The sequence below is a fragment of the Callospermophilus lateralis genome, unplaced genomic scaffold, assembly GCF_048772815.1.
Source record: "Callospermophilus lateralis isolate mCalLat2 unplaced genomic scaffold, mCalLat2.hap1 Scaffold_8164, whole genome shotgun sequence".
Taxonomy (NCBI): domain Eukaryota; kingdom Metazoa; phylum Chordata; class Mammalia; order Rodentia; family Sciuridae; genus Callospermophilus; species Callospermophilus lateralis.
The window spans coordinates 47,853-62,655 of record NW_027516221.1 but is presented as its reverse complement, the minus strand read 5'-3'; the positions used below and the strand labels follow the sequence as shown (position 1 = coordinate 62,655).

General features: G+C 38.5%; 1 pseudogene; it reads left to right on the top strand.

Moving 5' to 3' along the window:
* Window positions 1-1,633: 1,633 nt before the first annotated feature.
* On the top strand, window positions 1,634-2,395 carry LOC143640982 (biorientation of chromosomes in cell division protein 1 pseudogene; annotated as a pseudogene).
* The last annotated feature ends 12,408 nt before the right edge of the window (window positions 2,396-14,803 follow it).

Below are 14,803 nucleotides of genomic sequence, written 5' to 3'. Positions count from 1 at the left end.
ACTCTTTTGCAGTTTATGTTGAAATAATAGCACAATGCTGAGCTTAACAAATAACAACACTTTTGGCTTTGCAGTTAGGCTGCAGAAAATTCTAGAAAGCCATTGTGCCTTGTTTAGCAGTAAAAAAAAGCCTGGATAAAATAAAATGAAATAACATCTTTTCATAGGACCCTTGAAGAACTTCAGAAGCAGAAACTCAAGCAAACCAAATTTAATAAAGGATCAAGCCTTTCCTAGGTGAACAAGGACCAGCCGCTGCATCTTGTGCTTGGAACCAATTGCCTCATGGTATGGAAATGTGGAGGAGCAAGCCTAAAACTGAACTTTGCTGAAACAAACTTAAATCAGATGACTTTTAATGACAAGTGTCCACAAGGATAACATTAGTAAAGATTCTCAAACATAAAATTATCCCTCTTTCTAGTCTTGTGAGATCAAATCTCAAAACCCTGCTGAAGAGAAGAATGGAGTTCACCCTAAAAAATTTCAAAACCAAAGTCGAACTTAAGTCAAGTAAGGCTTCAAGTAGCCCTATTTAGATCAGTACTCTATTAGAACTGAATGACGAGCTCTTCCCAGGCTCACTTACAGAGGGAAGGGTGTGAGGTCTCTGGAAAAACAATATCATCTTCAGTCTCTCATGTTTTATAGCAATGTTTAATGTCTGCTGTAGGAGAAAAGGTAATATATAGTATAAGCAATGGAGTACAAATAGAAACCACAATTAAGATAACTTTGCTATTAAAGAGAAAAATTCAAAACAAACAGGCTCACAAATGACCTGCATATGAAAACAAGCAGGCCAAGATTTTGCACATATTATTAGGTGTTAAAGAACTTGGAGCAAAAAGCAGACCTAAGTATGCCTATAGGGAATAGAAAAACAAACAAACAAAAAACCCCAGAAACAAACACATAGGCATTTTTCAATTGGAGAAAAAACAATATCTGAAATTAAAAAATCATTAGGTGTAGCAACAAAATGAGTCAGAAGTTGAATGATAGTTGAAATGCAGTTTAGGTCAATCAAAATTTTCTAAACTAAAAATCTGAGAAAAACTGAAAGAAAATAAAAATATATTGTTAGATACCTGTCAGACGAAATCAAATGATTGCGCTCCATGTATTGGAGTGGCACGTGGAGATATTTTGAAGATATAAGGGAAAAGCATTCCAAAATAAATGATGATGTCAGCCCAAAGATCTTAGCAGCTCAGCAAGATAAGCACAAAGGTTGTAGCAAGGTAAATCAAAAGTAAAGAAAAAAGTCACAAAAGTAGCCACAGGAAAAACAGGCATATTACATTTTAAGGAACAAAAATAAGAAGACGTTTAACATTTTCTTAGGAATGAGAACAGAAAGAATTGAGATTGCTTCTTTATGGTGATTGGAAAACCTCACAATCTGGAATTCTGTATTTTGTGGTGAAAAAAAGGAAGCTGAAATAAAGATAAAATAATAGCCTAAAGAGTTAGATACCAGTAGACCTATATTGTAAGAAATGCAAAATGAAATTCTCTAGGTTACCTGAAAATAACTCATTTACGGAAGCCAAATATCTTGAATAATGAAGGGGACTTGAGTGAAAAAATATGTGGTAAAATAGTTTTTATAAAATTTATGCTTAAAGAAATGTGTGACTGGCCGCCGCCTCCGCCACCACTGCCACCGCCGCCATCTCTGCCGCCGTCCCCACCTCCGTCGCCACCGCAGCTGCCTCCGTGGGGTTCTCCACCTCCCATGCACAACGCAGGCCCCCAGACCCAGAGCAGGAGCCGCACTCAGGCTCGGGGCGCAGGCATGGCAGACGGTGGCGGCGCGGGCGCTGGGGGGGGGGGGCGGCGGCGGGGCGCGGGCCAGGCCTCGGCAGGGGCCGCTGCGGCGGCCGGGGCAGGCGGGAGCGGCGGCCCCAGCAACCCTGCCTCGCTGCCGCCAGGCGACCAGCAGCTTATCGCACTCATCTTAGAGCAGCTCAAGAGCCGCGGCCTCTTTGACAGCTTCCGCCGGGACCGCCTGGCGGACGTGGACACCAAGCCAGCTTACCAAAACCTGAGGCAAAAAGTGGATAATTTTGTGTCGACCCATCTGGACAAGCAGGAGTGGAATCCTAGGATGAACAAGAACCAGTTACGAAATGGGCTGAGGCAGAGTGTGGTTCAGTCGGGGATGCTGGAAGCAGGAGTAGACAGGATTATTTCTCAGGTGGTGGATCCAAAACCCAACCACATCTTCAGGCCACAGATTGAAGGAGCAATTCATGAATTTCTGGCGGCCCAGAAAAAAGAAGCTGTGCCAGCACCCCCTCCTGACCCAGAGAGCCAGGACCTGCCTGCCCCGTCCCAGGACACTTCCCAAGAATATTCCTGGCACCTTTTGAAAACTCCATTTAATTAATGGTGAAGAAATGGATCCCTGTTCCTAGAGAGCATGACTTCATCTGGCTGGGGGCTTCTGAACTCAATATTTCTACCCTGACTGTGGGACAGTGTCCTGATAGGACAGGAGCAAGCTTGGCAGTGGGAACTCTGTCTGTGGGTGCCCCTGCCTTGGGCTGCCACTGGCCTGCTTGTTCAGGGGTGTGGCACCCAGTACACACTACAGAGTATGAACACTACAGCTGCTGGGGTGGTTCCCAGACAGCTTTATACTTGAACATGGAGACTGCACATGGACTTTAGGGTTTGTGCTCTGGGATGACTAGAGGCTACCACGGAAGACCCTAACCAGTCCCAGAGGTAATTCAGAGAATAGGGACAGTAATGCTTAGTGGGGAGTAGGCATCTGACAGCGCTCGTCCAATACCTTTCTCAAAGTTCCAGACTATCTGTACAAGCCCTTAGCATCAGATAGCCTTAAAGTTGGTTGTGACCTTCTTGTCTGTGACTCTTCTAGCCAGTTTCCTCCCCGTGTCAGAGGTGACAGAAGGTGGAAACAGTGAACAAGGAGGCCGAGACATCAGGCATAAGAAAAACGTTTGCAGGTTTCCTGTGCAGGGCTGCTTCCTGTCCTCCAAGGCTGGTGAGCCTTGGATGCGTTTGTTCTTTTCTCGTGTTTGTTTTTTAGAAAAGTAAATTATCAGTAAATGGCGTTAAGTTTTGTAATAAAATCATTTGATACTCTGAAAAAAAAAAGAAATGTGTGACTGTTTAAAGCCAATTGAAATTACAAAGGCATTAACAGAGTTCATAACACATAAAGAAGGACTTTTAAGGATTTCAGTTTCTCCATTTCCAATACTTGTATTTTTGTGTACAGTTTTAATAATAGCCATCCTAACAGATGTGAAGAGTGCTCTCTTTGTGGCTTTGATTTGCATTTCCCTGATGTTCCTGTGCTGTTGGTGAGAATGCATAATTGGGCAGCCTCTGTGGAAAACAGTATGGAGCTTCCTCAAAACCGTGAAAATAGAACTACGATATGATCTGCTGATCCCACTTCTGTATGTTTATCCAAAAGAATTGAAATCAAGGAACTGAACAGTCACGGGTGTTTTAGTGGGCTAATTGATACACAAAGACGTGCACATATTTAATGTGTACGATTTGATAAATTTGGACATAATGCAAAATGTGATAATATCACCAAGTCAAGGTAATAGACGTGTCTAGCATCAAGGAGTTTATGCTGTTCAGGTGAACACACTTGGAACCCTGTTTATCTCCAGTCTAGATGACTTCATCTGTGTCCTTTCATGTATCAGTAGTATGACTGTTACTTCCAGATTATAGAATTCAATTATTCATTTTTTCATTGATTATTTACTTATATTCACAAGTTACTGGTAACTCACTACTTTCCAAGAACTTCACTGGGCACTAGTGATAGAAAACAAGAAAAAAACACTGCATCTCATGTGTTCAAGGAACCAAAAATCTGCCCAGGAAACAAGCCAAAATACACTGGGCATCAGAGTGGAAGGTGAAGGGCCTGGACACTGGCACTAACAAGCCCTGGGTTAATCATCACTCCTGGGGCTGTATGACCTGACCAGTTCACCTGTGGTCTCCTCAGTCACCAGCTTGCTCCTCGTAAACCCCTTTACTGCACTGCATGTGACATGAGGTCTTCAGCATTATTACTAGGGGAAGGGCTAGAAGTGTATTCTAAAAATGATGAAAATACAGTTGGCAAGCCAGGGAGTCAGTAAACGCCTCAGCTGAGTGTTCGTGCTGGGAAACATTCCCTTCATTATTGTCTTAGTTTCCTTTCTTACACAAATTTTCTTTTCCAGTTAAGTTGCTCAGCATATACCTTGTACATACTAGATGATTGCTGTAATTTGATTTTCTTGTTGGAAGGTGAGGATGGAAATAAAAATACCTCTCTTAAAATTTATCATGAGGAAAATATGAAAGGATTTAAAAGCTAAAAATTGAAACCCACTGTAACACTATTATTTCTTCCAATGTGCTACTTTTGCTCATGTGATTTGTTTAACTGCCAATGATTCCTGCTTTTTTTTTTTTTTTTGGTACCAGGTATTAAACTTATAAGCACTTAACCACCGAGCCATATCTCCAGTCCTTTTTTGTATTTTATTTAGAGATAGGGTCTTGTTGAGTTGCTTAGGGCCTCGATGAATTGCTGAGGCAGGCATTGAACTTGCCATCCTCCTACCCGAGTCTCCCAAGCCTCTGGGATTATAGGCATGTGGCGTGGCACCTGGCTTCATGCCTAATTTTGATTGTTAAAATTCTGCCCCCGCCTCTCTCTCTCTCTCTCTCTCTCTCTCTCTCTCTCTCTCTCACACACACACACAAACACACACACACATATTAATAAAGCAAAACAGCTTCATTTTATCTTACATGGTCCAACTCAAGTCCTTCCATGGTGAAAACACCATCTCCTTTCTATGATGTACATATTTTTAACCATTTCCTTACGATGACAGCATATCATCATAACATGTGTACATATGTGTGTATCATATCCCTTCTATCTATGGGTAACAAAGTGCTGTGATTAAAGCCATGGACTCTGGGTTCAAACCCAGCTCTTTTTCTTGAAAGCCCTCTAATTTTGGGGGGGAGGGGTTGATAATAGTGAGTATTCTTCAGGCTTAATATAAGAATTAAAAGAGGTAAAACAGGTGAATTGTGTAGAAGAGTACCTGGCACATAGTAAACCTTCAATGAATAACAAGACACAAACATTCTTACTGAGGACAAGGGCTACATTTTTCTTTTAAAAGGATAGCCATTGATCAGTCCCAGAAATTTTTCATTTGACATATGACCTAATGTTGATTATTGGAGCCCAAACAACCTTCTGCCATCTCTGGACTTATCCTATGAGATTCCATCAATGGTTTCTTCAGTTCTGGGGACTTTAAAGTGGTTCCTTAGATGATTTCCCAGCTTCTTCTGCTCTAATATGTATCACCTGAACTAAATTAGTAGCAGGTATTGGAGGAAGAAAAACCTAAATAAATATTAATAATAAAAAACTCAGGGGTTTTGATTAGGTCTCATACTCAGGGATAAAATTATGCATCTTCCACTGTTACACAAATATATTTAGCAGCCAACTGAATAAAATAATACAATTTTGTGGTACTTTAAAATAGCTACCATGATACTGTCTTCCTGTCCTGATGAAAACCTCCAAAATCTTTTAAAACACACACACACACACACACACACACACACACACACACACATTCATATATGCAAATTTCATTTTCTGTTTTATAGTGCTGGGGATTAAAAACCTCAGGACCAGATGCATGTTGGGCAAATGCTCTACCGCTGAGCTATACCCCTCAATACAATTATCTACAGAAATTCCTTGAAATATTTCATATTCATTAAGCCTTATTCCTTCTTAATTTTGAAGTGCTGGGTAGCTTACTTGCCTCCTGAAAGGCAGTATATGATAACAGCAAGTAATTCCTAACTTAAGAATGAAATGATGGTAGAGGAGGAGGAAGAGCAGAAGAAAGACCAAACAGATAATATGTGATCCCTCTTAGTTTTCTGGACATAATTAAATGAGTCATGTCTTGATGACCCTAATGGAAATACTCCTTATGGTATTTTTTCCTCTGTCTACATATTTATTTGTACATTTTAAAAATTTATTCACCCAAAATATTTTAAGTACTGTCTCTGACCCAAACCTTGTTCGAGGCCCTGGGAAATGGTATTAAATAGTTTACCAAATATCACTCTTTCATGGAGTTTACAGTCTAGTGATAGATCTAAGTAACTGACAAATAACATGATTACTTGTTATAGTATTAAAAAGGAAGAAATTAAGACACTGTGATGAAGAGTAATGGGAAGCCTGGGCAGGCATATAGCAAACTCCATCGAGGGTGACCATTGTCTCATAATCCCTAATTGTACAACTCTTAAAGAAACCACCTCATTAGTGAAATAAGGAAAGAAATGGTAGAGCATGTGTGTAGGTGGTAACTTAGTAGAATAGGGTGCATGAAGGGAATACCAAAGAGAGATGGTCTGTATAGAAGTTAGTTTGTAATATGACTTATCATACTGATTCTATGAGGTTTGCAAAATAAAATTTTAAATTACATGTATATTTGTCTTTTGAACCAAATCTGACTTCTATTACATAAGGAATTTTCTATTCTATTTCTATTCTACCCTTAACAAAGAAGACAGGTAAAGTGAACGTTTACCTTATACCTTGCTTAGTAAAGTCCATTTGGAGTGAGTTATACTGTAACTCTTGAATGAAAATTGCTGCTTCTGTTCCTGAGTGATTTTAATGACCTGTCAAAATTGCACATTCCCAAGTCTGTTTTGAGTTCAAATTGTGCAGTTTAGTTCTGTAGCATCCTGGCTTCTTGTCTAAGAATGTGTCCATGGTTTTTAGTACTTTCTTAAAATTCATTAATAGTGAAACTTCAATTTCATCCAATTATCTAGCATGCCTTTCCCATTCGTAGTTTTATCTCTAAATAGTGTGAAAAGACACTCTTAAATTTTTTTGAGCACCTAATATATACCAACAATTATGATTTTTCATGGGAGGTCAGAGATAAACTTGAACAGTATCTGTTTTCAAGAAATCCAAATATTAGTGGGAATAAAGATTCTCAAATGCACTCTTTTTTAAAAAAATGTTTATTTTTTAGCTTTGGGTGGACACAATATCTTTTTTTATTTATTTTTTAATTTTTATGGGGTGCTGAGGATCGAACCCAGTGCCTCACGCATGCCAGGCAAGCACACTACCACTTGAGCCACATTCTGAGCCCTTAAATGTACTCTTAATTTGTGTCATAGGTATACATTTTTTCTACTTGAATGTGAATTCTGTGGGTCTAAGTTTTGTTACTTACCCAGGAACCTTGTGCTCCATGAGTACACTTCACAGGAATAGTGAAAATAAACCTTTTCGGGCTGGGGATGTGGCTCAAGTGGTAGCGCGCTCGCCTGGCATGCGTGCGGCCCGGGTTCGATACTCAGCACCACATACAAACAGAGATGTTGTGTCTGCCGAAAACTAAAAAATAAATATTAAAAATCTCTCTCTCTCTCTCTCTCTCTCTCTCTCTCTCTCTCTCCTTTAAAAAAGAAAAGAAAAGAAAAGAAACCTTTGAGATGCCAAAGGTTATCATTCTTTACCATACAATTGGTTGAGAGTATTGACTGTTATCCTGACATTTAGGGAGAGCTTCACATTCTTTGGGCTTCACAGTTATTACCCACTTACTCGTCAGATTCATCTTCAGTGTCCATTCTTACACGTCGCACACTCCAGGAACTGTTTACCAATGTGAATAAGGGCATCTTATGGATCCCTTCTAACTTTACTGTTAAATTCTTCGATCCGCTGTTCTGTCACTGTGCAATGATTCACCAGAATACTCCTCAAAAAAAGTACAAAAAAATCCTTTTAATTTTTATGCTTATTTTCTTCTTGTGTGAACATGAATCTCTGTGAATTGTCCTTTGAAGATTTGTTCCATGTTCTAAAAGGAAACAAAACTTTTCTAAACTTTCTGCTAATTATTTGTATCCTGTTATAGTCAGTTGTTGTTGTTGTTGTTGTTGTTGTTCTGCTACGACCAAAAGACCTGACAAAAACAAGTAGAAGAGAAAAAGTTTATTTTAGGGTTCATTGTTTCAGAGGTCTCTGTTCATAGATGGCTGGCTCCATTCCTCAGGGTGCAAGATAAGGCAGAACATCATAGTGGAAGTGTGTTGCAAGGAAAGCATATAGGGATATGGTCCAGGAAGGAGAGGGTGTGTGTGTGTGTGTGTGTATGTATGTATGTGAGAGAGAGAGAGAGAGAGAGAGAGAGAGAGTGCTTTCCTCACTGAGACAAAATATAAACCCAATGGTGTACTTCCTTCCCTATTTCCTCCAGCCACACCCCACCAGTCTATAGTTACTACTTAGTGAATCACTTTCAGGGAATTCTTTCCCTGATGGGATTAAGGGTCTCATAACCAAATCACTTCACATCTGAACCTTCTTGCATTGTCTCACACATAAGCTATTGGGGGACACCTCATATCTAAACCATAGCATATCCTTTCTTATTTTATAACAACTCTATCTGTATCATGGGAACATAGGAACTATTAAATTTTTTTAAATGTTAAATAATGATATGTATGTATACATGGTTATGAGGATCCTAAGGAACTATCCTCAAAATTTTTCATTTATGGAGAAAACAGCAGCCTGAGACTCAAAGAGATTTAATGCCCAGACTCTCACGGCACTTGGATAAGATCTGAGGTTTCCTATAGTGATGATCCCACTGTGTATATCAACATGAAGCGTGGTTGAGATTGACATTTCCTCTGTGCCATTTAGCAGTTCCTTGTAGAAGAACTGGGGATTAGCAGATCTGATATTCAGCCCTGGTGCTGTTGTTAATCAACTGTTTGACCATTGAGAGGTGGTTCATCATCCTTGCATTCTTAACTTTTAAACCAAGGAAGCTGGACCAGATCGTCTGTGAGGAGCTTTCTGTAGCCCTATAGCACCTGGATAAAATAAAAACCATCCTAACAATAGCAACAATAAATATTGTTTATCAGGCCCTTATTATATAAAGCCAATCTTAGAGCTAAGTATGCCTCATATATTTTATCTTATGTTTTTTCCCAAAGCTGTCTGTAGTAGGAATCCAAGAAGAAACCAAGACTGACAGAAAATTTTCCAATTACTACTTACCAAGCAAGTGTCATGACCTTGAACAAGTTCATTGGCAATGGTTGCTTAATGAGGTGGCACTCATAGGAAGAGAGGAAGGAGAGCATGTTTTGACTCTTAATGAGTAAGGAAACTTGATATCTTCCTGTGATTCTGATGTGTCTCAGTAATAGGAAGGCAGTGGAGGGGGCAAGGAGAAGGGAAATACTCCATGTGTTTCCTTCCTGGAGAAAGAAAGAAGAAACCAACTCGGTTCCTGCACTCTACAAACTCACATTCAAACCTGAGTGACAGCAAGTGGAATTAACACAAATGCCAGTTATTGTGGCAGAGGTGCGTAGGATGCAATGAAAACATACAGGAAAGAAGAATGACTTCTGCCTGGAGAAGGTGGGTTGTAGGGAGAACTTGATGGAGAGGTTGCTGTCAGTCAGAGGTTCAATGTATTTCTTTCTTTTTCCACATTTTTAATTGCTTAGGCCTGGTATCTAAATGACCATTGAGATAGGCAAGAATAGGCATAAATCAATGCAAAGAAGGATTTTGTAAGAATGTTGGTGGTTGCACCCTCATGCCCAAAGTGCCTTTTGACTGGTGATCATTTGTTTCCCACTTATTCTCAGGAGAACAGATAATCAAAGCAAGTTTTGTCAGCAGAAACACCTCCCTTTCTCACGCTGCTTTCCAGGAATCAGCCTCAGTAAGGCCAAGCATGCTTTAAGCCTGCATGATGTTAGTTCAGATACTAGTACTGTTGTTATAATTATTTTATCACTATTTATGTTCTAATGACTAGAAGAGAAAATGCTTAGGGAAAAAAAGGTACAGTCCAACACCAGCTTTCTATTTGCTAATAGACATGAATAAAAGGGCCCCTCATGAATCATTCTTCAGGCTCTATGATGAAGGCAAGAATAAAAACAGTAACACCGGGCTGGGGATGTGGCTCAAGCGGTAGCGCGCTTGCTTGGCATGCGTGCAGCCCGGGTTCGATCCTCAGCACCACATACAAAGCAACGATGTTGTGCCCGCCAATAACTAAAAAATAAATATTAAAAAATTCTGTCTCTCTCTTCTTTTCTCACTCTCTCTTTAAAAAAACAGTAACACCATAAATAAAGTTAAGTTCAAATAACTGCATTCCTATTACTGAGACACATCAGAATCACAGGAAGATATCAAGTTTCCTTACTCATTAAGAGCTAAAACATGCTCTCTTTCCTCTCTTCTTATGAGTGCCATCTCATTAAGTAACCATTGCCAATGAACTTGTTCAAGGTCATGACACTTGCTTGGTAAGTAGTTATTGGAAATTTTTCTGTCAGCCTTGGTTTCTTCTTGGATTCCTACCACCTACAGCTTTGTGAAAAACATAAGATACAATATATGAGCCATACTTAGCTCCAAGATGGTTTGGCTCAGGCCCGAGATTCTCCACCTCTGGTTGGGTAGTGCTCTATGTGTCTGTCACTCTTTTTCTGGGGGAAGACATGGGAGCACTGATAAAGGATTATAAATCATTCTTCTTGCTCTATGATGAATGCAAGAACAAGAACAGTAACACTACAATTAAAGTTATCTTCAAAGAACTGTGCTAGATCCATCAAATATGCTCCCTCAATTGCAATCAGAAGTATTTTCCCTGAGTTAATAAGAGTAACTAGATACTTTTCCTTGCCTAGTTTACCCTGGGCAGACCCTAAGGTAATGACTTCAAGCGAGGACTTGGTTTAGAAGTGATCCCAGTGAAGTGGGAAAGTGAAATAAGGAAGGGACATTTTCAGGAGTAGTTACTAAGGAACTACTTAGTATTATGTATATATAGATACAGTCACGTATAGTCAACTATCACATATAATCATCTATATTTATAACTTTATCTCTCTATGTATCTATAAGTGTAGATATATATCTTATATCTATGTAGTTAAATATAATATGTAGAGATAACACATAATCACACACACCAAACATATTTTAGAATATGCATTATCACCATCATCATCATCATCAATACAAAACATTTTAGAAAACTTGCAAGAAGAGAAAAAGTTGTTTGGAAAAGTTCAAATCTATAATTAAAAACAGAATGTAAATAATCTAAGCCTGGAAGATTGCATAGCTTTCAATTCATCAATTTTCTCATTTTAAAAGTTGAAGTTACGGTCTTTAGGGAATAGTCTGAGAAGGGGAATAGCTGGGTAAAATGGTGGTTCCATTCCCAGCTTTCAAAGGAATCACCATACTGCTTTCCAAATTGGCCACACCAATTTGCAGTCCCACCAGCAATGTACAAGTGTACCCTTTTCTCCACATCCTTGCCGCCAGCACTTGTTGTTTAATTTCATAATGGCTGCCAATTTTACTGGAGTGAGATGGTATCTTAGGGTGGTTTTGATTTGCATTTCTCTGACTGCTAGAGATGGTGAGCATTTTTTCATGTACTTGTTGATTGATTGTATGTCCTCCTCTGAGAAGTGTCTGTTCAGGTCCTTGGCCCATTTGCTTATTGGGTTATTTGTTTTCTTATTGTTTAATTTTTTGAGTTCTTTGTATACTCTGGATATTAGGGCTCTATCTGTAGTGTGAGAAGTAAAACTTTGTTCCCAGGATGTAGGCTCCCTATTTACCTCTCTTATTGTTTCTCTTGCTGAGAAAAAATTTTTAGTTAGAGTAAGTCCCATTTGTTGATTCTTATTTTTAACTCTTGTGCTATAGGTGTCCTATTAAGGAATTTGGAGCCCAACCCCACAATATGTATATTGGAGCCAACTTTTTCTTCTATCAGACACAGAGTCGCTGATTTTATTTCAAGCTCCTTGATCCATTTTGAGTTAACTTTTGTGCATGATCGGAGAAAGGGACTCAGTTTCATTTTGTTGCATATGAATTTTCAGTTTTCCCAGCACCATTTGTTGAAGATGCTATCCTTCCTTCATTGCATGCTTTTAGCCCCTTTGTCAAATATAAGGTAGTTGTAATTTTGTGAATTGGTCTCTGTGTCCTCTATTCTGTACCATTGGTCCACCCATCTGTTTTGGTACCAGTACCATGCTGTTTTTGTTACTATTGCTCTGTAGTATTGTTTGAAGTCTGGTATCGCTATACTGCCTGATTCACTCTTCCTGCTTAGAGTTGCTGCTATTCTGGGTCTTTTATTTTTCCATATGAATTTCATGATTGCTTTCTCTATTTCTACAAGAAATGCCATTGGGATTTTGATTGGCATTGCAATAAACCTATAGAGATTTTTTGGTAATATCGCCATTTTGATGATGTTAGTTCTGCCTATCCATGAACAGGGTATATTTTTCCATCTTCTAAGATCTTCTTCTATTTCTCTCTTTAGGGTTCTGTAGTTTTCATTGTATAAATATTTCACCTATTTTGTTAGGTTGATTCCCAAGTATTTTATTTTTTTTTGAGGATATTGTGAATGGGATGGTTGTCCTCATTTCCATTTCAGAAGATTTGTCGCTGATGTACAGGAATGCCTTTGATTTATGTGTGTTGATTTGACATCCTGACACTTTGCTGAATTCATTTAATAGCTCTAGTAGTTTCTTTTTTGACCCTTTTGGGTCTGCTAGGTATAGAATCATGTCAACCACAAATAGTGATAAGTTAAGTTCTTCTTTTCCTATTTTTATGTCTTTAATTTTTTTCGTCTGTCTAATTGCTCTGGTCAGTGTTTCGAGAACTATATTGAATAGAAGTGGTGAGAGAGGGCATCCCTGTCTTGTTCCAGATTTTAGAGGGAATGCCTTCAATTTTTCTCCGTTCAGAATGATGCTAGCCTGAGGCTTAGCATAGATAACTTTTACAATATTGAGGTATGTTCCTGTTATCCCTAGTTTTTCTAGTGTTTTTAACATAAAGGGATGCTGTACTTTGTCAGGTCCTTTTATTCATCTATCAAGATGATCATATGGTTCTTATCTTTAAGTCTATTGATGTGGTGAATAACATTTATTGATTTCCGTATATTGAACCATCCTTGCATTTTTGGGATGAATCCTACTTGATCATGATGCATGATCTTTTTGATATGTTTCTGTATCCAATTTGCCAGAATTCTATTGAGGACTTTTGCATCTATGTTCATTAGAGATATTGGTTTGTAGTTTTTTTCTTTGAAGTGTCTTTGTCTGGTTTAGAAATCAGGGTGATGTTGGCCTTGTAGAATAAATTTGGAAGTTCTCCCTCATTTTCTATTTCCTGAAATAGCTTGAAAAGTATTGGTATTAGTTCTTCTTTAAAGATTTTGTAAAATTCTGCTGTATACCCATCCAGTCCTGGGATTTTCTTAGTTGGTAGTCATTTGATGGCTTCTTCTATTTCCTCAATTGATATTGGTCTGTTTAGGTTGTGTATATCCTCCTGACTCAATCTGGGCAGATTATATGACTTAAGAAATTTATCGATGCCTTCACTATCTTCTATTTTATTGGAGTATAAAGATTCAAAATAATTTCTAACTATATTCTGTATTTCTGTAGTGTCTGTTGTGATATTGCCTTTTTCATCCTGTATGCTAGTAATTTGAGTTCTCTCTGTTCTTCTATTCGTTAGCATGGCTAAGTGTCTGTCGATCTTATTTATTTTTTCAAAGAACCAACTTTTAGTTTTGTCAATTTTTTTCAATTGTTTCTTTTGTTTCAATTTCACTGATTTCAGCTCTGATTTTAATTATTGCTTGCCTTCTACTATTTTTGATGTTGTTTTGCTCTTCTTTTTCTAGGGTTTTGAGATGAATTGTGAGATCATTTATTTGTTGGTATTACTCTGCACTAAAAAATGACAAAACCATGGCATTTGCAGGAAAATGGATGACATTAGAGCAGATTATGCTAAGTGAAGCTAGCCAATCCCTTAAAAAACAAATGCGAAATGTCTTCTTTGATATAAGGAGAGCATCTAAGAACAGAGCAGGGAGGAAAGCATGAAAAGAAGATTAACATTAAACAGGGACAAGAGGTGGGAGGAAAAGGAAGAGAGAAGGAAAATTTCATGGAAATGGAAGGAGACCCTCATTGTTATACAAAATTACATATAAGAGGAAGTGAGGGGAAAGGGGAAAAAACAAGGGAGAGAAATGAGTTACAGTAGATGGGGTGGAGAGAGAAGATGGACGGGGAGGGGAGGGGAGGGGTTATAGTAGAGAATAGGAAAGGCAACAGAACACAACAGACACTAGTATGGCAGTATGTAAAAACGTGGATGTGTAACCAATGTGATTCTGCAATCTGTATATGGGGTAAAAATGGGAGTTCATAACCCACTTGAATCAAATGTATGAAATGATATGATATGTCAAGAACTATTTAATGTTTTGAACAACTAATAATAAAAAAAAGAAAAAAAAGAACATATATTTGCTTAAAACAAATAGACATTAAAATATTTTAATAACCAAAAAAAAGAAAGTTGAAGTTACACCTCACACTCATTAAGGGGGCTATTCAAAAAACAAGAAATACCAAGTAAAGATGCTAGTGAGGACGTGGTGCAGAGGGAACCCGGGTACGCTACTACCAGAAGTGAAAAATGATGCAGACACTGTGAAAATTACAAACTGTACCGGTTTAGATCTGGAAGGTCCTCCAAAGGCCCTGAGTCCCCAGCTCAGTGTGATTAAGCAGCAATAAAAACCTGTGAAAG